This window comes from Camelus ferus, chromosome 2, assembly GCF_009834535.1.
Source record: "Camelus ferus isolate YT-003-E chromosome 2, BCGSAC_Cfer_1.0, whole genome shotgun sequence".
Taxonomy (NCBI): domain Eukaryota; kingdom Metazoa; phylum Chordata; class Mammalia; order Artiodactyla; family Camelidae; genus Camelus; species Camelus ferus.
In genome coordinates, this window is record NC_045697.1 from 41,830,864 (window position 1) to 41,842,929 (window position 12,066).

Here is a 12,066-nt window from a genome sequence, read left to right on the forward strand (position 1 = left end):
AGTTTCCAGAAGCGAATATAAACCTAAATTAAGCTGTCCATGAGGATTACAAAACTAAAAGCCTAGGGGAGTTATATAGCACTTAACTTAAAACACTGTAATCAAGGCCACTTACACAGATATTCAACTCTACAAAAAGAATCATAATGAATCTAATATATACCACAAAGACAGCAACTCCTAAAATGTCTTCTTAAAATGCATTGGCTAATAATGAATAAATCTGAAAGAAGGATTTTTGTCTTAAATAAGGAAAGTCCTCTCAAGCCTTACTTTTTTCTCTGTTTGCTTCTATCTGGTATCTTCAAGGCACTCTTGAATAATTCTAGAGATTATATTTAGACACACTATTTACATATGAAGGCAGCAGATAGTAAACTGAAAGAGTAAGACTTTAATAAAATAACAATTTTTATCAGCCGGCCTGTTAGCTCAGTTGGTTAGATTGTGGTGCTAATAAAACAACAATTTTTAGTGGATGCAGCAATGTCTCTCTGCACTCAAACCCTCAGCTCCATCCCCAAGATTTCCTGATCAAAGCTTCCAAAAATTTCTAAAAAGGAAAAAAAAAATCAGTTGTTTTTACCTTCCATATTTTCTAGAAGAAAGGCAAACATTCCACAACCTGGCAGTTTCAAACTCTGTCTTCCTTCATTATAGGTGTTTGTGGAAAGCGGGTTCGTTTCTAGACCTCCAGAGGAAAGCTAACTCAGGCTGGAGGCTTGCTGACTTGACACTCGTCTCTCCTTTTATCAGCTAAGGGTGAGAGACCAGTGACCACACATAATACTCCTGTAACTCCCCCTTAACAAATGTTTAGAAAGCTTGTCTTGACAGAAACTGATTACAGGGATAAAAATCACACCCCCTTGTCCCCTCACAGCAAAGAGCTCAACAATGAGAAGATTAAAAGACAGGCTTTGAAGTGGCTTACTGTTCCTGTGGTCTTTAAAGTCAAAACAGGCACTAAGTTTTTTCCCTCATTAACTTTTCAGCATCTTCTAGTTTGCATGAACTGGCATCGTCTAAGATCAGATAGTACCTAAAAGGGATTTGCTTGGGTTAAAGTTTGAGCAAAATGTCTTTAAAAAATAGGCTATAGAAAGTAAATTGGAACTGGCAATTCACCAAGTAATGATTAGGTAAGTTGACAGTGTTACTGAAAGGAAGTTGTGTGTTATTATCAATTACAACTTAACCTACAGGTTTTTACTTAAGGTTTAACCACTTTTTACTGATTTTGAGAGCAGATGCTATAAACAAAGTTTTCACAGACCTGTCCTCAACAACAGCAGGAGTTTTAAGTGGGCAAGAATTTTTGTTGTTTACATTTCTGTTTTGTAAATAAAGAAATTGAGACATTGGGTGCTTTTTCGCTAAACATGCATGAAGAACTATAGCAGAAACATGCCATAAAAATCGAACAAGCAGTTCAATAATCCTATAAGATAATCATATAAGACCAAAATGCAGGAAAAAAATAAAGATGACATACTTTCTCAATTTGTGTCACATTTTCCTGATTTCTGTCTATTTGCATGTTTTGATTATTCACAATGTAGCCGTATCATTTCCACAGAAACTCTCACCGTCCTTGGCTCCTAGACCTTGTACTATCTTGGTTCCTTCATTTCTCCTAGTTCAGCTAGTTTATCAAGGCTTTGTCACCGGACCTCTTTGCTTGTGTAATGACACATTAATTTCCTTCCCCCAAGTAACATGGCAACAAGTTACTCTAGCATCTGCACCAGCAAGACGCAATGACTTTGGCCCCTAAATAAGCTCTGTTCTTTGTCTTTGCTCCTGGCGTTCCCACTAGTTGGAAGAGTTTCCTATCAGTGTTTTTCAACCTCGGTTGCATATTAGAATCACCAAGAAAGGAGAAAAACTATCCCATAACATACTTTAAAAGCCAGTCCAGGTAATCCAGTTGATTCCAATAATCAGCCAAGGTCGAAAACCACAGAAACCTATCAAAATTCTCCCCATCTCTTCAAACCCGGTTTTAAACTTTTCATCCATTTGTGTCCCTTCCATCTTTTGAAGTTCCTTTACTTACAGATTTCCAATGATCCTTACCAAACTCTACTTTGTATGCAGATTTCTCTCAGCCATCCTATTCAATGAAAAGGAATAGGTGACAGTCCCCCTCACTGCTCCACCCTTAGTTCCCTTTGTGTCCTAGAATTCCTGCTGATTTGCTTGACCCAGACCATTTGAACACAGGGAATGAAATATTTAAACATCCTCAATGCCTTTCCTCACCAATCTGGGTCCGTCCAGCAAGGTCTTTCTCCCTCTCCCAGAAGGCATGTACAGTGCAAGGCATAGTGTGCTGTGCAGTCGTGAGCTGTGTTTTGTCCCACACTCTGGTCTCCAGTCTACTCTGTGCAAATCCTGCTTTTGGTTCTGTTTGACTCTCACTGGAAACTCTAGTTTTACTCCAGGTCCTCATTCCAGTTATTGGGGTTTGGGTAATTACACGCTGATTCAGGCCTGAGTCTGTCAGGAACTTCCTACATTCTCTTAGAAAAACCTTGCAGAGTGCTTCCTGAATCCGTCGGCCATGTAGACATTACACCTTGCTGGACTCACTAAGCTGGTGGTCAGCTGGACCTGCCTTGTGTGGCTCCAATTGTGGGAATTATGCCAGGTCCCAGATCTGTCCTCACCTACCCAATGTATGTTTGGCTCTTAGAAACTGTCAGGCATTAAACTTGAGCCCTTGTGTAGATAAGAACTGTGTCTTACTTATCTTCGCTGATACATTTCACAAAGGGCCCGGTACACACTAAGTGCTCAAACTGTTTTGCACATATTATTAAGGTATTAAAATTCACAAGCTTATTTTTACAAATTAAATCTTACTTGTTTAAAGTTTCTATCCTTCCCATCCTGGTTCATTTCACTTAAATACTTCAATATATAGAATTTAAAAAACAGAATTCAGAAAGCTTATTGTGTGCGTATTTTTCACTGTACAGACCAGAAACTAGAGAACAAAAGGGCTTAATGAACTGGCCGAGGTCATGCAACTAGTTAGTGGCAGAGCTGGAGTGAGACTTCCTGGCTTCTAATGATGTCACCTTAATTATCAGGAGGATCTAATCATGAACACAGAGTCATGAAATAAAAAATGGAAGATTACTGATTAAGCACTTACTCGAGACTAAGTAAAAGTTTTGCATATATTTTGCCCTTTAATTCTCACCATAACCCTGTGATAATGATAATATTTGCACATTTTAAAAAAGAAACTGAGATTCAACAAACTTAAAATTTCCCCCCAAACTCACACAACTAACAAATGCTAGACATAGATTTGAACCCACACCTATCCAGCTCCAGGGCCTGTAGCTTTTCCATTGTTAACCTGACCAAAGGGTTGGAAAGACAATTAGTATAAGTTTTTGATTTAACTAAGAAATTCACTGAATAACTTCCCTAAAATATTCTTTTCTGATTTTTAAATCTCCCATCAAATTCCAAATTCCAATATAAACATTTTCCTTTACTGAGGGATCAATACTACTAAGGAATGTAAAAATACAACAGACGTAGGTAATATTACTATAGGCGAGTCCCCAAGAGCCATTGTCTATGTTAATTTCCCTGTGAAATTCAACTTATTTTATTCTAAGCACAGTCAATAATTGTCATTTAAGCATTAGCAATTAATTTTGTTTCCCTTCCTAGACTGTGAAATTCATCAGGGCAAGGACCAAGATTTTTTTTTTTTTTTGGTCATGACCATAATCCCTGTATTCATAGTAGATGCTTAGTTTATATGTGTTAAATAAGTGAATAAATCAGTTTATTAATTGCCACAATGGTATAATGCAGTATTTCTGAAAACGGATGCCTATATCTTCATCAAATACATTTGACACATGGTTATATTTTGTTAACTCCTCTTTCAATCCTTACGTAATTGTCCAGATTTTCAGTATTTTATTATCCTCCTAAGATGAGTGTATACTTTCTATTGAGGTCTAAATTCTCTTGGAAAGTTTCCTTGGGTCCTGAAGTCACCATTGGATACTGTGAATAAGGAAGGCATATGAGTTTGAACTAAGCTGAAATGGAAACCACAAAAGAAGGGAAATTCATGACTCAAAATTAAGGATCTAGGTTGATGAAAGTGAAGGTAAATGAATTTTAGGAAGGTAACAAAATATTCTATAGAGAAATGGAATCCAGAGTTATTTGTCCCTCCAAAACATTTAATTCTATCATATTATTTTGCTATTTTGGTTACTATCCTTAACATCAATACTGTTTTATATTATTTTTTCAATTGTTACTATAATTATAATGAATCTTCATATTTCAAAAATATATTATTCTTATTTTCAATGGCTCAGTATCACAAAATGGAAAATATAATTTAATCTAAGGAATGATTCTAAGAAATTTTAAGCAAATCAAAATAATTATTGTGTCATAAGTTTATATTTTATTTTTACTACTGGAGCTAGATGGTAATTTCCCTAATTTGTTCTGTAAATTTATACTTTTCTAGGTCAGTATCATTTGTTGCATTTAGATAAATACATAACAGCTAGACGGTGATCACAGCAAATCTCCAGGATACATAAAGGTACGCAATGTGTTGGTCAGAAATAAATTGCATCCCACTGTAAAGTAAAAATAAAAATCCCTGAAGGGTAATTTTCAGAATTAACATTTTACAACTGATATGTACATGGGACCCACTTTTACTGTTCATGTTGTCTTGGAGGAAATGCACAGGACAAGATCATAATGTTGACATTTTATGCAAAAATGCCAAATAAAATACTTTCCTCATTACTAGACATAGTTACTATGTTCCTATTAAATATATACACGTTTTATTTCTTAATGCTTCATCTCAAGAATAAGATTCCAATGCCTTATTCAGCAGTCATCCTTTGTAATATTTCCACAGGCACTGAAACATTTGGTACTGTACTCAGGTGAATTGCTTAGTGGAGACTGAATGCCTTGTCAATTTTTCATTCCACATTTTTTACACAGTTTCTTCAATGCTTTCATAAAGATGATATCTTGTATCATAAAGCTTGGCCAAAAGAGAAAAATTCAAGGTTGTAGAGAAAATGGACATAATGTAAAAGAAATGTTATATTGGAGATAAGGGGGGGAAACTTTAAAATTGCTTTTTTACTAACCTCGTAAGGGACATAACTGGAGGAGCTTCAAGGGACATAACTGGAGGAGCTTCAAGATCGTAAGAGGATCTGTGATAACAAATACCTTGGACTTTTACAACGTAACAAATGGATTATGCAAGATAAAAATGACAAGACTTGCATATTTTATTCCAAGATAAGACATTAAAAAATGAATGTAGGATTTAAAATATATACATAGTTAAGCATCACTTCAAAATTGACTGAAAATATCACCTAAGTCTGGCTTGGCTTTCATCTATTAATGAACATTAATTACTATTGTTTCTTAACAGGGGTCTTAATGTAGAATTTTTCTCCTTGATCTTAAAAGATGATGGAACCTACAGCAATTGATAGTAATTGCAGTTTTAAAAAACTTAACTATCGCTTCTATAATATACATAACTGTGTGCTGTACAATTGTTTTGGCTCCCTGATTTTAAATAACTGGTTTTCCTGAAATCTTTATCAGAGTTCTCACCTCATTCTATTGCACACTGTACTTCACTTTCGACTAAAAAAAGATAGTAGTTGGTCTTTTAAAAGAATTTCATAAAATCAAAAGCACATGTACACACAGTCTGTCTATATATGTGCATGCCTGAAAATCAAAGGAATAAAATAAGCTTCTTTGAGTACTTGCAATCAATTGCAATAACAGACTTGCTAGATGCAGGAATAATTTAGCTAGCTATTACAAAGATTTTTTTTTCATGTATTCCATGTTCCATTTTAATTAGCCTCAAAAATAGGGTTACTTCTTAACCATTTCATATCAAATAAGAGTATAAAACTCTGCCGTATGCATTAAGTTCTATTTAATTAAGTAAATATTAATTCTCATAACTGTATATTCTTTTGTTACCTTGTTTCACAATCGTGGATCAAACTTTTTTTTCACTAGTAAACATAAATACATTAAACTCCATATTATTGGGGCACATTTAATAAGCGCCCAATGAAACAATTTATAAAACACCTATAAAAGTCTATCAAACATAAAACTTTTTGAATAGTTTGCCCCTACTTAATTTCATTATATTTTAGATAGGATGAAATGTGCCATTATGTTCTTAAATTTTTATTTCAAAACAGATACCTATACTCATTAATCATTTTTGCTTTTTTCTAAATCACGCTACATTAAATAATAAACATACAATGAGAATGAAACATACAAAACAGCAACAAAAATCTACCACAAGCTAACAGACTACGAGGATTTAAAGTATTTTTAATGAGCTACTATATTTTGCAACAGTCATGAGAAAACAAAAAGATGATATGGACAGTTATATAGAGATAAACAGAACTGGAAGAGAGAAATAACATCTATAACGGGAGATTCACATGCAAACTGAATTTAATAGTAATGTTGTAGTTGACAAAGTACCTCAGCCTCAAACGCAGGTCAGCCCTGCTCTGTTATCTTCTCATGGATAGAAGGAAAGGTCCAATGAAGAACGGTAGAATTAGGCTGACTGCAAACTGACAAAAAAATCTCTTTGACTGAACTTTACTCAAGCTCCTCTGAACTCTCTTTTCAACTACATCCCGCTTTTTGAACTTCTGCATTTGTCTCTGCATTGTCCTATTTTAGCAAGAATCCTGTTAGGTTTAGTTTAGCCAGAATCCTCCCTCACTCTTGATGTGTCCTCTTAGTAATTTTCTATTCACTGATCCCCTACACCCTCTTCCTTGGCTATAAATTCCCACTTTTCCTTGTTGTGTTCAGAATTGAGTCCAATCTCTCCCCCCCACTGCAAAACCCCACTGAAGTGGTCCCCATATCTAATTGAGATGGTCCCCCCAAATAAAATCTGCCTAACTATTCTTTAACATGTATCATGAATAATATTTTAAACAAATAAACACAGCTATTGTCTTACTTAGTGCCAGAAGAACCTCTATAACTCCTGCTCATCATGCAATGGTAGCACAAGGGCCCTAACTGGGGGGCCCTACAAGATGGTCAAGTGCCAGTGGGGTTCTAGGTGCTCCATCACGTTTAGAGCTGATGGTCAGAGGGGCTAAGCATGATAATCCATGGGGGATGGAAGAAAATATTACAACTTGACTTTATATTATTTTCATAGATGAAAATAAAGAGATCCAGTATTAGTACTGTTTAACATGTGATGGACCCTGCACTTTCGCTTAGTGCGTATGTCAGATGGTCAGTTTTGCGTACTGAAGACGGAGACTCTTTAGGGAAGAGGAGGAGTTTCACAAGGCAAAGGAATTGAGAGTAGAGGCCTTACCATTGTCTCTGAGCTTTGGATTACTGAATATATTGTTGCTTACTGGCATGTGGTTCAGTGAAGCAATGGATTAGAGCATCAATTTTAAGAAACTAGTCCTCATGAAATGAATAGATGGCTTACAAAGATTCCTTCCAAGAAACCAAGGATTAAAGACAATGCTCATCATTCAAGCACAAGGCAATTCCACCAGGTACATTACAAGATGAAAGGATCTAACTGTATCTGACAAGAAGTAGTCTAAAAACTGAAAATATAACAGTACTATTTGAAACATACATGTACCTGCTATTCTTGTTGCTAGACCTTGCCCTGGGTATATGCTGATTGCACAGCATGTATATACTGCCTTTGTGAGAATAATTAATCTCAGTTATAATAATCACCAAAATAATCACTTTTATAAACTGTTAAAGAAAATAATGCCATATATTAAATATATCTCTTTCACTTAAATTAAGATATTTTGTATTATTCACAAAAAATTTATTATTCTTAAGATACAGTCTCTTCTGCTATACATCTCTTTGACATGAACTTCCTCACATGTGACTGTTAAATAGAGGGACTGTATCAGTAGGATATAATAATAGATTTGGTTCATACATGACTTCTTACTAGAATGTTAATGTTTTAAAGAAATCAGGTACAAGCTTTCTCACAATTAAAGAAAAGCCTTAGCAATATTTGAAAACCTTAACAATGGAGCTGAAAATCTACAGGAGCCTTCCTCCAATAGTGGCTTATTTAGGATCCTTAAGAACTTCTCAGCTTACTAATAATTTAAAGTATAAGTGCAGTTGTAGAAACTGCATAAGACATGTCCCCTAACTTAAAACAACGGAAAGCCTACACCTGGGAAAAATATTTTTAATTTTGGTGAAGATGGTCTTTATTAGAAGCAAGCACCCTTCCATACCTACATCTCAAAGGAAGAAGTCAAGCCTGGGCTCTTCAAGGCTGCAAAGGCATGACTGTCTGACAGTGATGACAGGTGCCAATATTTGTATGAAGGTTATTCTCATTCTTATCTGTACTCTGTTTTCAGATTGCTCTAGGTTTCGAGTGATCGTTCCTAATTCTAGGGGAAAACTCGAGCCATAGTATTTTTATTAAGCAATTTTGTAAGACAAGTAATTTTTTATGAACTCATATGGCGCTTAACAGCAGAGTGCCTAATTTAATCACCCAATCTTAAAAAAAACTCTGCATGTTTTGTAATAAAAATACATTAATAAAAATGTATAACATACAAGCAAATAAATGCTATATTTACATTGGACTATATGGTCTGTTTATTCTATTTTTTTTAATTGAGAGAGCACAGTCAAAAAATGTTTTGAGGCCACTCATCTAATTTTTATTACCCTGCATGGAAAATATGTGTATAAAAGCAGACATCAGCTTGACTGTGGAGAATGGAAGTGAGGAACTCTCAACACACGGGTCAGGTAACAGAAACACAAGACGGATATACTGAAATAGAAATTATGAAATGATGTCTCATGAAATGGATGCTTGGAAATAAAAGCAAGACAGAGCTCGGTCATGCAGCAGAAAAGAATGGGACCTCTCATTCTGAACATTCTGAACACCCTGTGGCAACACTGATTACATTATACTCTGGTGAGTTTTTACCGCCTCCTTCGCCTGTGTGAACTCCTGGGACAGGGTACCATGTCTTATTCAGCTTTGCAAATCCCCTGCAGTTGGTAAAAAGCCCTGGCACGTAGGAGATGATCACAGTCGTTTGCTGAGTGAATACAATAATTTATGAATAAAGTTGTGTGCTCACTTGGAAAGGAAATAGGGTGAAAACTAAGAAAAGGAAGAAGAGAATGAACATTTATCAAGTGGTCATATGTGTCAGGAGAGCCAGGTACTTTATTACTGTGAATTATTCTTACAGCTCTCCTATTCCCATTTATAGAGAGGAAGTTGAAGATCAGACATTAATTTGTTTGCCCCAAATTGACACAGCTAGTAAATAGCTGGGCCAGGATTTGCAATATGATCTGATTTGGAGTTAATACTCTGGACTTCCTTATGCTGCCAGGAAGGGGTAGGGTCTCTGTGGAAGGTAGCTGCCATCATAAACCACAGCTTCTTTATACATAAGTAATGCTGATGTTGGCTGCAGGATTCTTTAAAGTCCAGAGTGTCAGCAATATCTTGGCTAACTATGACTTCCCAACCAGGGAAGAAAAATCAGCCATTAATAATTTACCCCTTCTTCATAGTTCAATTCCAATGGATTTGTTTTCTGTTTGGCTAAGATATGTTTTAAGAGTTAAAGTGATTTCTATATTAATGTGTTGATTGATTCTGTCTCCTAATGTAAAATACAAGACTTAGGAAATTTAAATGCTCTTGTGAAAGATAAAAAGGGTTTTAAGTTCAAGGTTACTAGTCTATGATCAAAACATAACCTATTAGACAAAGACAAACACTCATTCAGCCTGTTTGAAGTATGTGAGTAAATAATTCATGGATGTTTTCACAGTTTTTCTTGGGAATACATTGGTAGTTTAGACTTAAAATGTGGTGCACACTAAACCGTGGTTAAATATCTAGTTTAAAGAGCAAATAAACTTCTAAAACTAGTGGATATAATCATTATTTTTTAATGAAAACAATTTCTTCTTACCCTTATCTTGGCATAATAATGTCACCCAATAATTAGGAGTCTCCAAGAGACTAAACCTCATGGATAATATAATGTGTTTCTTTGTTGGTGAAAGGAAAGGTCGATTTGCTATCACTGCTTTGTCCCTTAAACAGAGGGGAATTAATTATGAAACTAATAAAACTTAAGCTTCAAAGCTCTTCAATTGCACAGCCCTCTTCCAGGGTCCTGAAGGAACTATGTCAAGGTGCTCACATGGTCATATATTTGTAAAATTCACAAAGTTAAGATGTTTTAGCCACAGTCTATTAAATCCCCTCTTCCCATTTCAGTTAATCAACCATCATACTTTCCCTTGGGTCAGGTAACACTGGAGTGGCTGCCAGCATTTTTGGTATCCAGGAAAGGAGAACTTGTATTGGTGATACATTTAGTTTAGGATTAATGGAATATATGCATGTGGTTTAAGGAAAGGCTGAATTAGCTTTTCATCCTCCCTGTAGAAAATGGTATTATAAAATAGTCATCAAAAAGTAATCAAAGAGTACTCCATCAATTAAGGTAGGACAGAAGGTGCATTAGGCATTTTGAAAGTAACAGTACCATTATATTTCTGGATTTGCGATGCTTGAGGGCATTTGTCAGTTGTCATAAATTTGGAATTTGTTGTAAATTCTTTTTCATTCTAGAATAATCATTGAATTCTTATTCATAATTTTGTATTCTTTCTCCTAAATACAACTCCCAGATGGTATAAGCTTTAGGTCCCTCAAAAATTACCCTAGACAACAATCTAAAACATTTTTGGAGGTTAAAACCATAAGGCTGTGTGATAGATTTATATGCTTTCTTTAGAATAGATGAGAACGTCAATACCTTTCTCCCAACCAGGAATTATTTAAGAGCTCTCTATTCAAAGGAGAGAATAAATGGGAATAAGTCTAGTCTCCTATCTTCTTGATAATTCCTCCTCTTATTTCAACATTACCATGGGCAGCAAACAGAAATACAATTGCACCATTTAGTAGGTACTGTTCAGTATGAAGAAACTTGAAGTAAAGTTGCAAAACAGTAAACAATAAAACACCTTTAAAACAAAGAGGGTGTTATTTTTTCTTTGCCTCCCCCAATCTCTGCTTTTGAAATGTTTTAAAACATTTTTGAGAAAAGCTTCCTCTCTATACACCTACTATCAAGGGAAAGGGCTCTAAAACCCTCATCAAATAATTAAATGTTTTATACAATGTAGGTGGATTTTAAGTGTGCTCCGAGCACAAAGCAAAACCTGTAGAGGTATCTGTCCCAGTGCACAAATCACCTGCAGTCCCCAAGAACTCCTATGTCCATATCTCTCATAAACATGTGAGTCCATGAAAAAGGAAAGTCTCTAATACTTAGTGGACTTTAATTGTGAAAACGTTAGCCTGTAAGTGTTGGGTCAATATGGACAATAAGCAGATAATACCCAGACAGATACACAAATGAGAGTCTTCACAGATGAGTGAGGAAACGTCAAGAGAACACTGGGTTAACTTTCTTCCTGGAAAGCAAAATCGACAGCTGAGGTCAACCTGCTTTATTGCCATACCTAATGAGTGAGTTCTACTGCTTAAATTTCATCTTTGGAAGAAAATATAGACATGTACCTATAAAAGCCTTAGCAATACAGGCAGGATGCAGTTTCATATTTCTAGACACGGTTGTTGATAGCACTTAAGGTTGGAGAAGGAAAAAAAATCAGTTATATATGGTAATACAAGTCATAAGGGTGCTTTTTCTTGCTCTCCTGTAACACTGACGCTACTGCTAATGATAGTAATGGCAGCTAACCTTTAGTAAGTGCTGTCTATGTGTCAGGCACTGTTGTAGCTACTGTTACTATCATTCCCACTTTTCAGATGATGAAATTAAGGTGCAGAATTACTGAGACAGTAATCAAAGACACAAAGCCATAGCACTGGCAGAGCCGGGATTCAAACCCAGGCAATGTGGATGAATAGCCCAA

The 12,066-nt window shown here is 35.5% G+C and overlaps 1 protein-coding gene and 1 long non-coding RNA gene across 7 annotated transcripts in view; one reads left to right on the top strand and one right to left on the bottom strand.

Annotated features, from left to right (window-relative positions):
* ARHGAP24 (Rho GTPase activating protein 24) overlaps window positions 1–12,066 on the bottom strand; it is a 635,766-nt gene that overhangs the window by 94,920 nt on the left and 528,780 nt on the right. The gene's annotated exons all lie outside the window — the stretch shown is intronic.
* LOC116669320 overlaps window positions 8,762–12,066 on the top strand; it is a 30,280-nt gene continuing 26,975 nt past the window's right edge. The window contains exon 1 of the long non-coding RNA XR_004326687.1: window positions 8,762–9,061. This is a non-coding gene — a long non-coding RNA (uncharacterized LOC116669320). The remainder of the gene's footprint in view (window positions 9,062–12,066) is intronic.